The sequence below is a fragment of the Lycorma delicatula genome, chromosome 2 (genome assembly GCF_047948215.1).
Source record: "Lycorma delicatula isolate Av1 chromosome 2, ASM4794821v1, whole genome shotgun sequence".
NCBI lineage: Eukaryota > Metazoa > Arthropoda > Insecta > Hemiptera > Fulgoridae > Lycorma > Lycorma delicatula.
In genome coordinates this window covers 163093228-163105434 of record NC_134456.1, presented here as the reverse complement: position 1 = coordinate 163105434, position 12207 = coordinate 163093228, and the positions used below count along the sequence as shown (strand labels likewise).

The following is a 12207-nucleotide window of genomic DNA, read 5'->3' as shown; positions in this document are numbered from 1 at the left end:
GTCTGTAATTGCAAACTGAGCATGTTGCAACTTTAATCCTGATGACTGAAGATAACTTCAAGCACATGATATAATATCGTACACTGCAGTTGAATGGTGGTTCAAACTAGTCTATTTCAACTATAGTAATAAGTATAAAATATTAGTGCCAAGAAGATAAGAAACCCCCTTGGAGCACTTATTTAATGAGTTAAAATGGTATTGTTTTTAACAGGTTTTTTTATGATTTTTGAGTGATTATAACTTTTTTATTAGTACAATACAAGAAACTTTTTTATTTTCCATAAACATTTACAAAAACACTGGAAGTTGTGCAAATTTGAGATTTTTATCACCAGCCCCATCAGAGTTATTTGAAAGCCAAAATTTGAATTTAAAAAAAAATTAGTTTTCAAAAATTCATAAAAATTTAAGGGTAAATATATCACCATTAATATTATTTATGGTAAAACTTCTAACATACACTTACACATAAAAAAATAATTCAAACTGTGTATGCCATCCCTGCCTCTTGAAAAAAATTACCAAAAATGAAATTTCACCATTTTTCATGTTCAAATTTATTGGTAATTTTCTCATAGAAAGAAGAAAGACAGGTAAATAAACCACTGGCCAATCTTTTACCTTGAGAAAATATGAATAAATTACTTTGTTTCATCCTTCCAGAACCAGTAATTTTTTCCGTAGCACTTTACAATTACAAAAATAGATGTGCAACCTTAACAAAAATGGCCGCCACAGGTTAACTGCTTAAATAAAAACAAAACAACAAATTTAACTGCAAAGCAACAAATATAAACAATTAAAACAAATGTAACTGCTTAAATATAGGAAACGAGTGTGTAAGTTTCAGTTTTTTTTGAATTGGTTAAGCAACCACCCTTGGGTTCACTTCAAATGGATTGACTCTTTTATTTATTTTCTTTACTTTGGTATCTTGAATATGTTGTTATTGATGATAATTTTTTATTAATGAAATACATTTTAGTGTCAATTTCACATGATAATATTATCAATTTTTGGAAGATATGTGTGTTTGTAAATATTTAAATTATTGAAATTATGTATTCACATAATGATTATTTTACAGCTACTGTATTAATGTTTCTTTAAATGTAGATGGCCAGTTTAATGACATCATTATTTGATACGTTGACAGTACATGAGAAAACCAGTGAATATTAGAAACAATATTAATATCAGAAAATTTAACATCACAGACCAAATTTTGAAGACTTGAAAAGATAATAACATTAAATTATCTTTGATTAAAAATCATATTAGGAAAAATTAAGTATGCAGATTAATCAGTTCAATTTATATTTAATTTCTTCTTGGTTTATTTTATAATTAAAATTGTAATAAAAACAGTTTAGTTTTGGCTAATATTGATTACTCTTTATTATAATGTTTTAACTGAATCTTTATTTTTTCTTTGCTAGGTGGTGTGTAGTGTGTATAATTTCTGCTTTTGTTTTATTATTAGCATATTTATTGGTGTAAAAATAGTTAAGAATTCTTACTTAAAAATTACTACATTCTTTTTAGCTGTTGGATCACTAAATATACTGAGTTGAATGTATTTCTTTAAAATTACGTTCTAATTTTATTGTTTTGAAAATGCGGTATGACTGACTCAGATTGGAAATTGAATTTAAGTTGTTATTCTTCTTTAAAATTTTTTTTTGTTGTCGTTTAATATAGTGATTACTTTCTAAAAGACAACTAAATATTGTGCAACTGCACATAGAATGGATTCAGCATTGTTAACTCTGAATTAGTTTATTTCAGATATTAGAATTTTTAATTTATTAATAATATTTATACTTTTCAAGATTTTGCTGTCTAAGAATTTTTAGGTTGAACCATTTGGTTCTAAAATATATAGATTGAATTATAGAGGTCATATAACATTGAAAATTACATAAAATGTTTTTTTTTTTCATTATTTACATCTTGAGTGTTTATCTTGTACAGTGCATGATTTTTGTGAAAAATATAGAAAATGAAAACTACTGATCTTATTAGCCATGATTGTAAATTGGGTAGGATTATATTTTCAATACGTTGCAATCTGTACTGGCAGAACTTAATTTAACTTTTAATTACCTTGCAGCAATGAACTTTTTAATTTCTAGCCGTTTTTTGAAATCACAACTTCATTAATATCTTAAAAACTTATGTAAAATAATTTGTAAAAAAAGAATGAAAAGAGTATCTTTATGAATTGTTCAAATTATTGGAATGACTAGTTTGGTATAGTTCAGCAAATTATTTATTTTGTTTACTTACCAGTTTTGGTTCTTTTATTTTTTTATTTATATATCATACCTGTTGTACTTATTGGTCTTTGCTAATTAACGCCAACTGAGTATAGAGATACTCTGTGCAGTTGTTTGTAGATAAATTATTAAATGAGGCTTTGGCCAGTGATATTTAGATTTTTTCACATCCTTCAGTTTTCAGAATGTTACACCCTGATATGTTCAGCTGTTGTGAAACCAACAGTTTATATGGTTTGCAATTTACTATTTGACCTGGGATCTGAATATATAGCTTTAAAAAATCATTCATTTTTGTCAGATGATTATTTAGCTCAAAATTTTATGTTACTGATCCTTAAAATAAGATTTTTTTTTGTAACCAACTTTCCTCTCCCAAAATATTCAATATTAACACTCTTAGCGCCACGCCTAAATCAATAAAACTTCACCCCAGGCCAGACATTTTTTATTTATTTATTAAGACCATTACGTGTGCATCAAAATTATACACGTGGCCGTTTGACATTGCCAAAAATGTATCAGATTGATACACATGGCGCTAAGAGTGTTAAAAAATAATGAACCACCAGACCAGAAGGATATATTGGTTTATTTACCAAATATTTATCTTAAATGCTTTTCAGTTTATTATGTCATTATCAGAGAGAATAATGATTAAGAATTTAAGTAATTTAAAATCTTAGGTAATAGTTATCATTCATAAAAAAAAAAAACATTCTACAAGAAAAGTGAGATAAGTATTAAATGTATTGTATTAATTTTTCTAGCAGACATAATGGCTCAACCAAACCATCAGCCTCTTAGTTAAATGTGCAGTACATAATGTTATTAGAATATGTTTTGGAATGTACAGCAGATTTGTATATTCTAGTTTTTTCCTATGTAATTTTAACTTACTTATTTTGTTAATAATATAACTAAAACTGAACCTAACTGAAACACTTATGTTACATTTACATTTCTTTAGAGTAGTGACGGAAGCATTTTCCAGCACATCTAAACAAGTTCTTATGCATTTAGTTATTTTCAAAAATTTTCATTATTATTAATGTGTAATGTTGTTGCTGGTGAAGCTGATATAAGTTAAGTTTCTGGAATTTCTTTAAGACTTCTTCATGAACTGTTTCTTGGAAAACCTCAATATTTACTTAGATGTTATTGTTAAACTGTTGTCTCTTTATGAAGGAAATTGTAGAGATTTTCCAGGCTGCTTTTAAATACAGTTGCAAGCTGTTATTTTTCTGCTAGATCAATTTTACACAGATTTGGTAGACTTTTTGCTATAGAATTGGACATGTTTAGTATTCTTTCTTCAGAAAGCACTGGTGGCCAACTAGATTTTTCTATCAACCTGCATATGCTTTGTTAATGATAAAGTAATGCATCTGTAAACCTTGAAAAAACTGGTTTTCCCTGTTTGTGAATATATAATGTTCATGGAAAATTATTTAAATAGGACATACTGTTGTAATGACCACGTCATATTTAATTCTCTTAACAGGACTAATAAAGATCAACTTGGCTTATTGTTACTTTCTCTTAGAAGCATACATTTCTGATTACTGAGAAAAAATATTGAAACTGAAAAAAGATCAATTAGAAAATTCGTGTACATGTGATTTGTAAGTAATTATTAAGCAACCTGACGTACGATCAAAGGATTATAACCTACTAATTAAAATTACATCTTAATATAATGTAGAAAAAACAGTAAATTTTATCAGAAGTGTATATAAAAACAGCATCTGTCAGAAGTAGTGCATGTATACAATGGATGTAATATAACACTTGTTTGACTCTTCCAAGCTTAGGATGTTATTGCCTGGTCATCTTGCTCATATTTCATCCCACAGTTGTGCTGCTACCCTTTATTATGGTATAGTCCAATAAGATTCTGCAGCATTTGTTTTTGATTACTATATTTTATTAAATGATCAGTAAGTAATTTTAAAGTAATTAGATTCTGTTGACTGTGACCTGTCGTGAAAGAAATTAGTTGTGAAATCTATAACTTCTGGTCTAGTTAAACTTATATATTGCTTCTGAATGTTTATAGTTTAATTGTACATTGATAAAGGTAAAATGAAATGATGACTGTTTGAGAGTAAACAATGTAAATATCATGTTCTGTAAGTAAAGAAATACATTATATCAAATTTATTTAGATTGAAGATATACAGTGGTTTTTAAAGACATTATGGCAGTATTATGTCAATAATAATGTGTTGTAGTAGGCAGTCTATTCGGGTTGATTTACCTCCTTTTTGAGAGAAAGGTAGAAAAGTTAATGTATGAGAAGAAGACCAAGATGGGAGTTTTTGGATGATGTCAAGTAAGAAAGTAAATATGAGAAAGTGAAGAGGTTAGCTTTGTGGCAAAATAACCATAATACTAACCAATGTTTGGGTGGGAGCAAGTAGGAGAAATAAAATTATTTTTTTTTAATTATAATTAGGTGAATAACTGAACAGGTTATTATCACCTATGTACCAAAAACAAATATGACTGTAGTGACTTATTCTCCTAATTTAATTCATGAAACTGTACATTGTGTTGTTTAGCCTCAGTGATCTATTGGAATGGACATATTAAGCATGGCTTTTAGTTAGATATAGGCACTTTATCTTTTATTTTAATTTTTAGGATGCTATTCCTTGATGTGTTTCAGGTGTTGCAAAATAATCTGGTTATATGGCATATAGTTTATCATCTTAATGAAGCAACATTTTGTTCTCTTTTTTCTTTATTAAAATGTGCATATAATGATGATCTGTTTAACAGAGGAAAATTACATTTTGTGGTTGCGGTAAATGGCCTTGTGCTGTAAACGAAAGCTGCTTAAATAATATATAATGAAATGTGTATGTAAAAAATATCTCTTACATTATAATAAAAAAAACGTATGTTTAACCTTATTAAACATTAAATTAATGGAACTATTTCTTCCAAACACTATTTAAATCTTAGTTATTGGTTACTTCTTCAATTAAGTATCTGGTACCACAATTTTTAATATCATCTGTCATAAAAAGTTTAACAAATCCCTTGAGCATACAATCAAATTATATATTCAATTATTTTGTGGTTGTTAATAATACTATTTTTCTCTAATTTAGTGTATCTATAAGTTTCATACTGCTCAAGTATATTGAGATCTTGGTTTTTATGTGCACCTCATGATACTTAGCCATATGAAATTTAAAGACAAACTATAATTGGCAAAAACAAGATATTAAATAAACAGCACAATTTAAATCAAACATATTATATGTATTGTTTCATACTCAAGGGTTTCTTATTCTTAAGCTTTTAATGAATGGGTGCTGCTGCAAACGGTGCCACCAGATAATCCAGGGAAGAAGAGCTATTAATTAGTTTTCAAAGGTCTTCAGAAAAAAATTTAATTATTTGAAGGCATTTATTTATTTAATTTTAAAGTGTTATTTTTTGCCGCATTGAAAAATTATTATTTTTTGTTTCATGGCTCATTAATTCACCACAGAAGCTTTGAATCTTGTGTGTGGGAATATGTAAATGGAATTTTGTAGCATATGAAAAATGCCATTCCTGACTGGGATTCAAATTCAGGACCCTTGGATGAAAGGCAAATTGGATGAAATCAGCAATTTTTTTACTAATTATAAATAAGTTTTTTTATTTTATACCATTTTAGTTAATATTTTCTGGAATGTGATAAATACATTAAAAATAGTTATTCCTTTTTTATTAGAGTTAAATATTTTAACCTGTTTGTTTGATTTATTTTGGTACTTTGAAAAAAATTTTCAATTTATAATTTGTTCTTTTTGTAGATGTGTTTCGTGCGTAGCTAGGGGGTATTGGATTATGATCATCTGCTGCTGTCGATACATTTTTTATTCATCGATCAGTGAAATCTAATTATAAATATGAATTGAAATAAAATGTGTGATTGGATTGATGAGTTTTGGACTGTGCAATTGGTTAATATCGATATTGGACTAAATATATAAACATGGACTTTCAACATGTGTAGATGTGATTATTATATTATTATTATACATATATATTTTTTTTTATTAGTCTGGGACTAAATGAAGAAGCATGTTCCTTGGTGGTAGGGGACATTGTTTAAACATCTGTTTTATGAAATGAATAATTATATTTATGTATTTGTATATATAAATATAAATAAATATATGCATTATATTATTAATTAAAAAATCATTTTTTTGTTATAAATTATCAGTGTTTTGTTTATTCCTTAAGCTAAACTGGTAAGTTATATCTTTTTGATTATGAATGTGATTACATGATTTATTATATAATTATAATTATTTAAATTAAAAAATTATTATGAATAATGTATATTTTTAAGTTTTTAAATATCCTGTACAAATGCAGTTGGAATAATTTTTAAGAATATTTGTCAAAATAAGATTGTTAAAATTACATATGAAGTTGTAAATTAGTATTTTAAAAATGATTATGTATTCATACTTATGAATAATTAATTTAAAAAATTAGGTACTTTTTTGTTTTGTTAAAAAAAAATTGAAATAATTTTTTTTTTATTTTGACATATTTTTAAATATTTATCTTATAATGCATATAACTATAACAAATTTTTAAAGACATGTTGGTATTTTTACATTTACAGACATATTTGTGGGTGTGAACAAAATGCATGTACATGTAAGATAAAAATTACCCTTAAATATATAAAATTCAAAAATTTTAAATAAAATTATTATAATTATTTTTATAATTAAACATTATTGTTGTTATTAAATAATTATAACACTGAACTATAACTTTTAAATGTTATTTTATTATTATAAAATATTATTATAAAAATAATATAACAACAGTGTTATTAAACAAACAATAACACTGTTGTGTATGTTATAAAATACCACTTCAATTATTTTCAAATGATAAATATATATAAATATTTGTACCAAAACAATTAATATTATATATATATAGTTAAATTAAAAGACTTGAAAATATAATATTTTTATTTTATTATTCATCTGTCTGTTGTTACTATATTATTATTTTAATAATTGTTTACTATGTTGCACTGATTGCTTTTTGATTAAAAAAAATTAAAATTTTTATTGTTTTTAAAAAAATTGTTGTTATTTTTAATATTGTTTTTAAAATAATAAATTAATCAAATAATAATTTTTTTATTGTGAGAAATTATTTTACTGATTTTTGTCTGGTTTTTACTACATTTTTAAAATTGTTACAGGTTATGGTAACAAAAAAATACCGTTGGTTCTAATATAATGTGTAATTCCTGGAAAATATTTCAAAACCATTTATATATATATGTACATATAAAAATGGATAAATAAAACTTGGAGAAATTAATGGGGAACAACTTTTAAAAACGATTAACAAATGTAGGGTTTTCTTATAATGAGATATATGTTTTAAACATATAGGAATATATAACTTATATTAAATATAAATAATTCATTAAAAAAAAGGAATGTCTGTTCTTTCATTAATAACTTATTACATTTTACTGATGTCATTGTAGGTTGATTAAATAGCACTCGTGGAAATTAGTTATATTTATTAACTGAAACATTAAGCATTTTACTTCAGAATAAATTATAGAATTCGTTATGATCATTTTTTGCAATTTCTCTGGTTTTAGGCAGGTTGTCTTTTTCCTGACTCCAAACAACTACAGGATACCAGCATTTTATAATGTAAATAGTCACCATCCATTTATTAACTATGCCCGACGTTACTTAACTTATGTAATCAAGGGAACTATTCTATTCACATGACTAAGGCTGCTGTTAGTAAATAATAGAATTATCTAAGAAATTATTATCAGAATAATAAGTTTTATATTGATAAAATTTGAGTAGATAAAATTAAAAATGTGGTATAATCTGTTATTAGTATATAATTTTTAAAGAAGAAACTTTTTAAAGAGCTGGATTAATATTTATATTAGCATTTTTGTCCTTGAATTACAGTTTTAAGGATCATATCTGTTAAGATATATTACATAGAAACAACTTCATAGAATTCCTTTAATGTATTAATATAACAATTATTACTTATTTCTGTGATTCTCATGCCATTTGCCATACTTCTCCCATTACAGTGAAGAGTTAACCGCTAAACACATTCACAGATGTGTTTTCTTGACATAATGTCAAAAAGCTTCAGTTTAAATCAAGAAAAAATTTTCGATTATTACTTTATTAAATAATTTATTAATTAACATTAAATATATGACATCATGTATCTGATGCAAAAAATTTCACATTAGTAAGGGCAAAGAATTCACAGCCTAATCATTCATTTTATAACAACTTTGTTGTGGCAAAGTTGTTTTACTGTATTTTGATTATTTATGTCCATCTCTTGTTTAAATTTTAGTTTTAAATAAACAAACCTTAAGAATTATTAATACACCCATTTTTAAAATTATAATTGCATACGACTGATTTATACAATTCAAACAATAAAGCATCTCATAAATACAAAGGAAAAATATAATCAGCAACTTCAAAACAAAATACATAATCAGGAGTAGTATTCATACCTTATCACAAAACATTATTGCTGCAAAGTAGCAAAATATTATGCATGGCAGCTGGAACTACAAAAAACTAACAACCATTTATTGATTCAACTGAGCAAAATTCTTGACATTTATTTATTATTCTTCACTTTAATCTTTTGTAATTGATTATTTTTTACTTTCATTAAAAAAAAAAAAAAATTATTTAGGTTAATACTGAGCAGTTTTATAAATTTTGTTCTTTTTTTTGTAACAGTTTGATTCATTTTTTTTTTTTAATTTAGTAATATTTATTAACTTCCTGAACTATGATGTTATTGAAGTGCAGGTTCGTTTAACTAACTGTTGACTGCTGAATAGAAAATAAGAGGAAGTAGAGATTATAATTTTATCACAAAGTTTTAATGGTATAGGCTATAACTAATCAGCACACTATACATTTTAATGAAAAAAAGCTCATTACAAGCTGATATAAACAGTAAAGCTACAGATTAAAATGATCCTATCCAAATGTTGTTGTCCTCTTGCAAGCACAGACCGAAGATGTTTTGTAGTATGCTCTACTGTTGTAGATAATTTGATAGCAGATATGTTATAAAACATTATAAGAGAACTAACTATATTAACGATAAATTTGTGTTTTAAAATTATTTTATAATGTTTTTCCATAACAGTGATATTACTTTTTTTTTAATACGGATAAGTTAAAAATAAATTGTAATTAAACTTTTTAGCATGTAAATTCTTGCAAATTATGTAACTAATACTTATAGTATAGATTTAATAAACTTGTGTTAAATTTAATATTATTTTTGTATACTGTGTTATGAATATAAGTATGTGTTGTAGTTTATTATCATTATTATAATTTTCTTTAAATCATTATGTATTATTTTCTTTATAATTATTGATAAATAAGTTTTTGTCTTTTATAATTATCCTATGTATTGTAATACACTAACAAGTTTCCTATAATTATTTTTTGTTTACTTTTTTAAGAAGAGACATCTACATATACCTGCCAACTTTTTCAATTTTCTTGAAGACACTAAATGTCAGTTATGAAAATTATTCCTAATTCTTCTCACTTTTACTCAAGATACACAAAGCTAGAATCACAAAAAAGATCAATTTATTTTTAAATATGCTTTGTAGAAAATTAATAGTGAGTTTTTTTCTTTTAAAGTTAACTTGAATGTAATTTAATATTTTTTGTTCTTTACCTTAATAAGTTACAGTTACCATAAAAACAGATCATAACTACGGACATTATATTTTGAATCTTATCATTCCATTTCTTAAAAGTTGATTTATATTATGCAAAATACTGCAAGTTTAATAATTTACTTAGTCCTTAACTGTTAATGATTAAAATGGCATATAATTTTTTTTCTTTTTATTTACAATACAAAATTTTAGTCATCAAATTTAATATATATTAGAGTACTTCTAGATTAGTGAAATTTAATAAACAAAAATACTTGAGTATATATTACAATTATAAGGTTGTGTTTATCTTAAATTGCTGAAAAAGCCAAATTCAAAATTGTTATGTTCTATAACCACATAACATTATTGCATTAAAGGAAAAAAATGAAAAATGGATATATATAACACAAGATAATATATTAAAATATAAAGTAGATTTATAAAATATGTATTATAACAAAAGTGTTCACAGAGAATGGTAGTAATGCTTACAATGTGAAATAGGCCACATGTTGTAATATAAAGTGCATTAATACATCTTCTCTGCAGATGTTAGTATGAGTACATTATGCATTTGTTAGTTCTGTGTACATGAAACGGTATAGTCTATAAAGTAAAAACATTTTCAACTGTACATTTCAATTGTATTTGTTCATGATGTTGGCTGTTCATTATAAATTGTATTTGTTGATTTTTTGAAATTGCCTGTAAACTGATATTTGAATCGGTTAACTGGAATTTGAATAAATGAGGTAATATTATTTTCTGTCACTGATAGAAAGTATTTGAAAAAGTATTTAACTACCTTAAGAATCTGTATGATTCAAATTACACTGAATTTTTTTTTCATAATTAATTTTATTCCTGAAAAAATATAATTTTGTTTGGGATAAAATTTTGAAATCCATCTGCTTGGTGCTTATAAATAAAATTTAGATAAAGTTCACTTTATGTTTATTTTGGTTTATCAAAGCTGAGTTCTTTCAAGCATCTGTTTGGGAAATGTTCTGAGATCATAGAAAAATATTATGATATATTAATATAAATTATAATATTATAATATTACTAATCATACTCAAATCGGATCTCTTTGATAAAGAGATCTTTTTATTAATATTGTGAGAAATTGGCTGCTGTTATGTTTGTATCTAATTTTGTTTAATTTTAAGCTTTGCTTATTTTCAAAATTAAAGGAATAAACAATACTAGTAATACAGTGTTGTTTATTACTTGGTGCTTATACTGAATTTGATGATTAAAATAGCTTATATATTTCAAATTTATAAACTTAATTAAACATTGTTTGTATTAATCCAGTAAATAGATGAGATTTTGAATAACCAAAAACAGAACAGAATATTATTTTTAATAAAGAAAAGTCTTACATACATTCCATTATTCAAGTAAATAAATTAATTTGATCCTACTTTTAATCCAACCCCTAATTTTTTATTCATATTCTTAAATATATTTTTATAATGCTACATTTTTAGGTATATGCAAGGTAAGGTTATATAAAAAAAATGTGAAAATTACTGCGTGCTCATATATAGAGCATGTAGTTTATAAAGTAATAATTATTTAATAAAATAAATTGTGATGTTAAATAATATTCATGTATGTACACATAATCAGTTACATTCAGGGGAAAATAATTTTTTTGTTTAATTTTTATATTGATCAAATAAATTTTAATTATCATTATCAACTGCTTATTATTAATAATGTATTATATTTATTCTAAGTTGTTTAAAATTGAAATGTTTATTAATGTATAAAATTATTATTATAAATCAAAAAAAAGAATTTTATTTTATTTTATTTCAGTATCATTTCTAATTCCTTTTCCATTCCTTTTTTAGTCGTTATAATTTATATTTTCATATTTTTATTTAAAAAAATTAATTTTAAGTACGCTTCAATGAATTCTTGTGTTTAACATCAAACAGAATTTTAATTGCACTATACAATTATATACCTAATTCCTCAAACATTAATATTTTTTGTTCATTGCTACATGCAGATTAGCAATTCCTTTTACGCACTAAAATATATAATATTTAAAATTTGAGGGTATTCAAATTAGATTTAATAATGATTAATGAGATTGTCTTTTGTAGTTATTTAATTTTATGTAAATAAAGTGTATTAATACAAATGGCTTATCCTAACTGT

At 24.5% G+C, this 12207-nt stretch overlaps 1 protein-coding gene across 3 annotated transcripts in view; it reads left to right on the top strand.

Moving 5' to 3' along the window:
- The window catches only part of Rab5 (RAS oncogene family member Rab5), a 127776-nt gene extending 116040 nt beyond the window's left edge, over nucleotides 1-11736 (top strand). Inside the window, exons 6-7 of one of the 3 annotated variants that reach the window (XR_012755192.1) lie at nucleotides 4954-5146; nucleotides 6098-11736. The gene's annotated coding sequence lies outside the window, so the exon portion shown is untranslated. Of the gene's footprint in view, nucleotides 1-1119; nucleotides 1295-4953; nucleotides 5147-6097 lie in introns of all 3 variants that reach the window. The other 2 variants (XR_012755191.1, XM_075356609.1) reach the window with 2 other exon arrangements.
- Nucleotides 11737-12207: the final 471 nt, after the last annotated feature.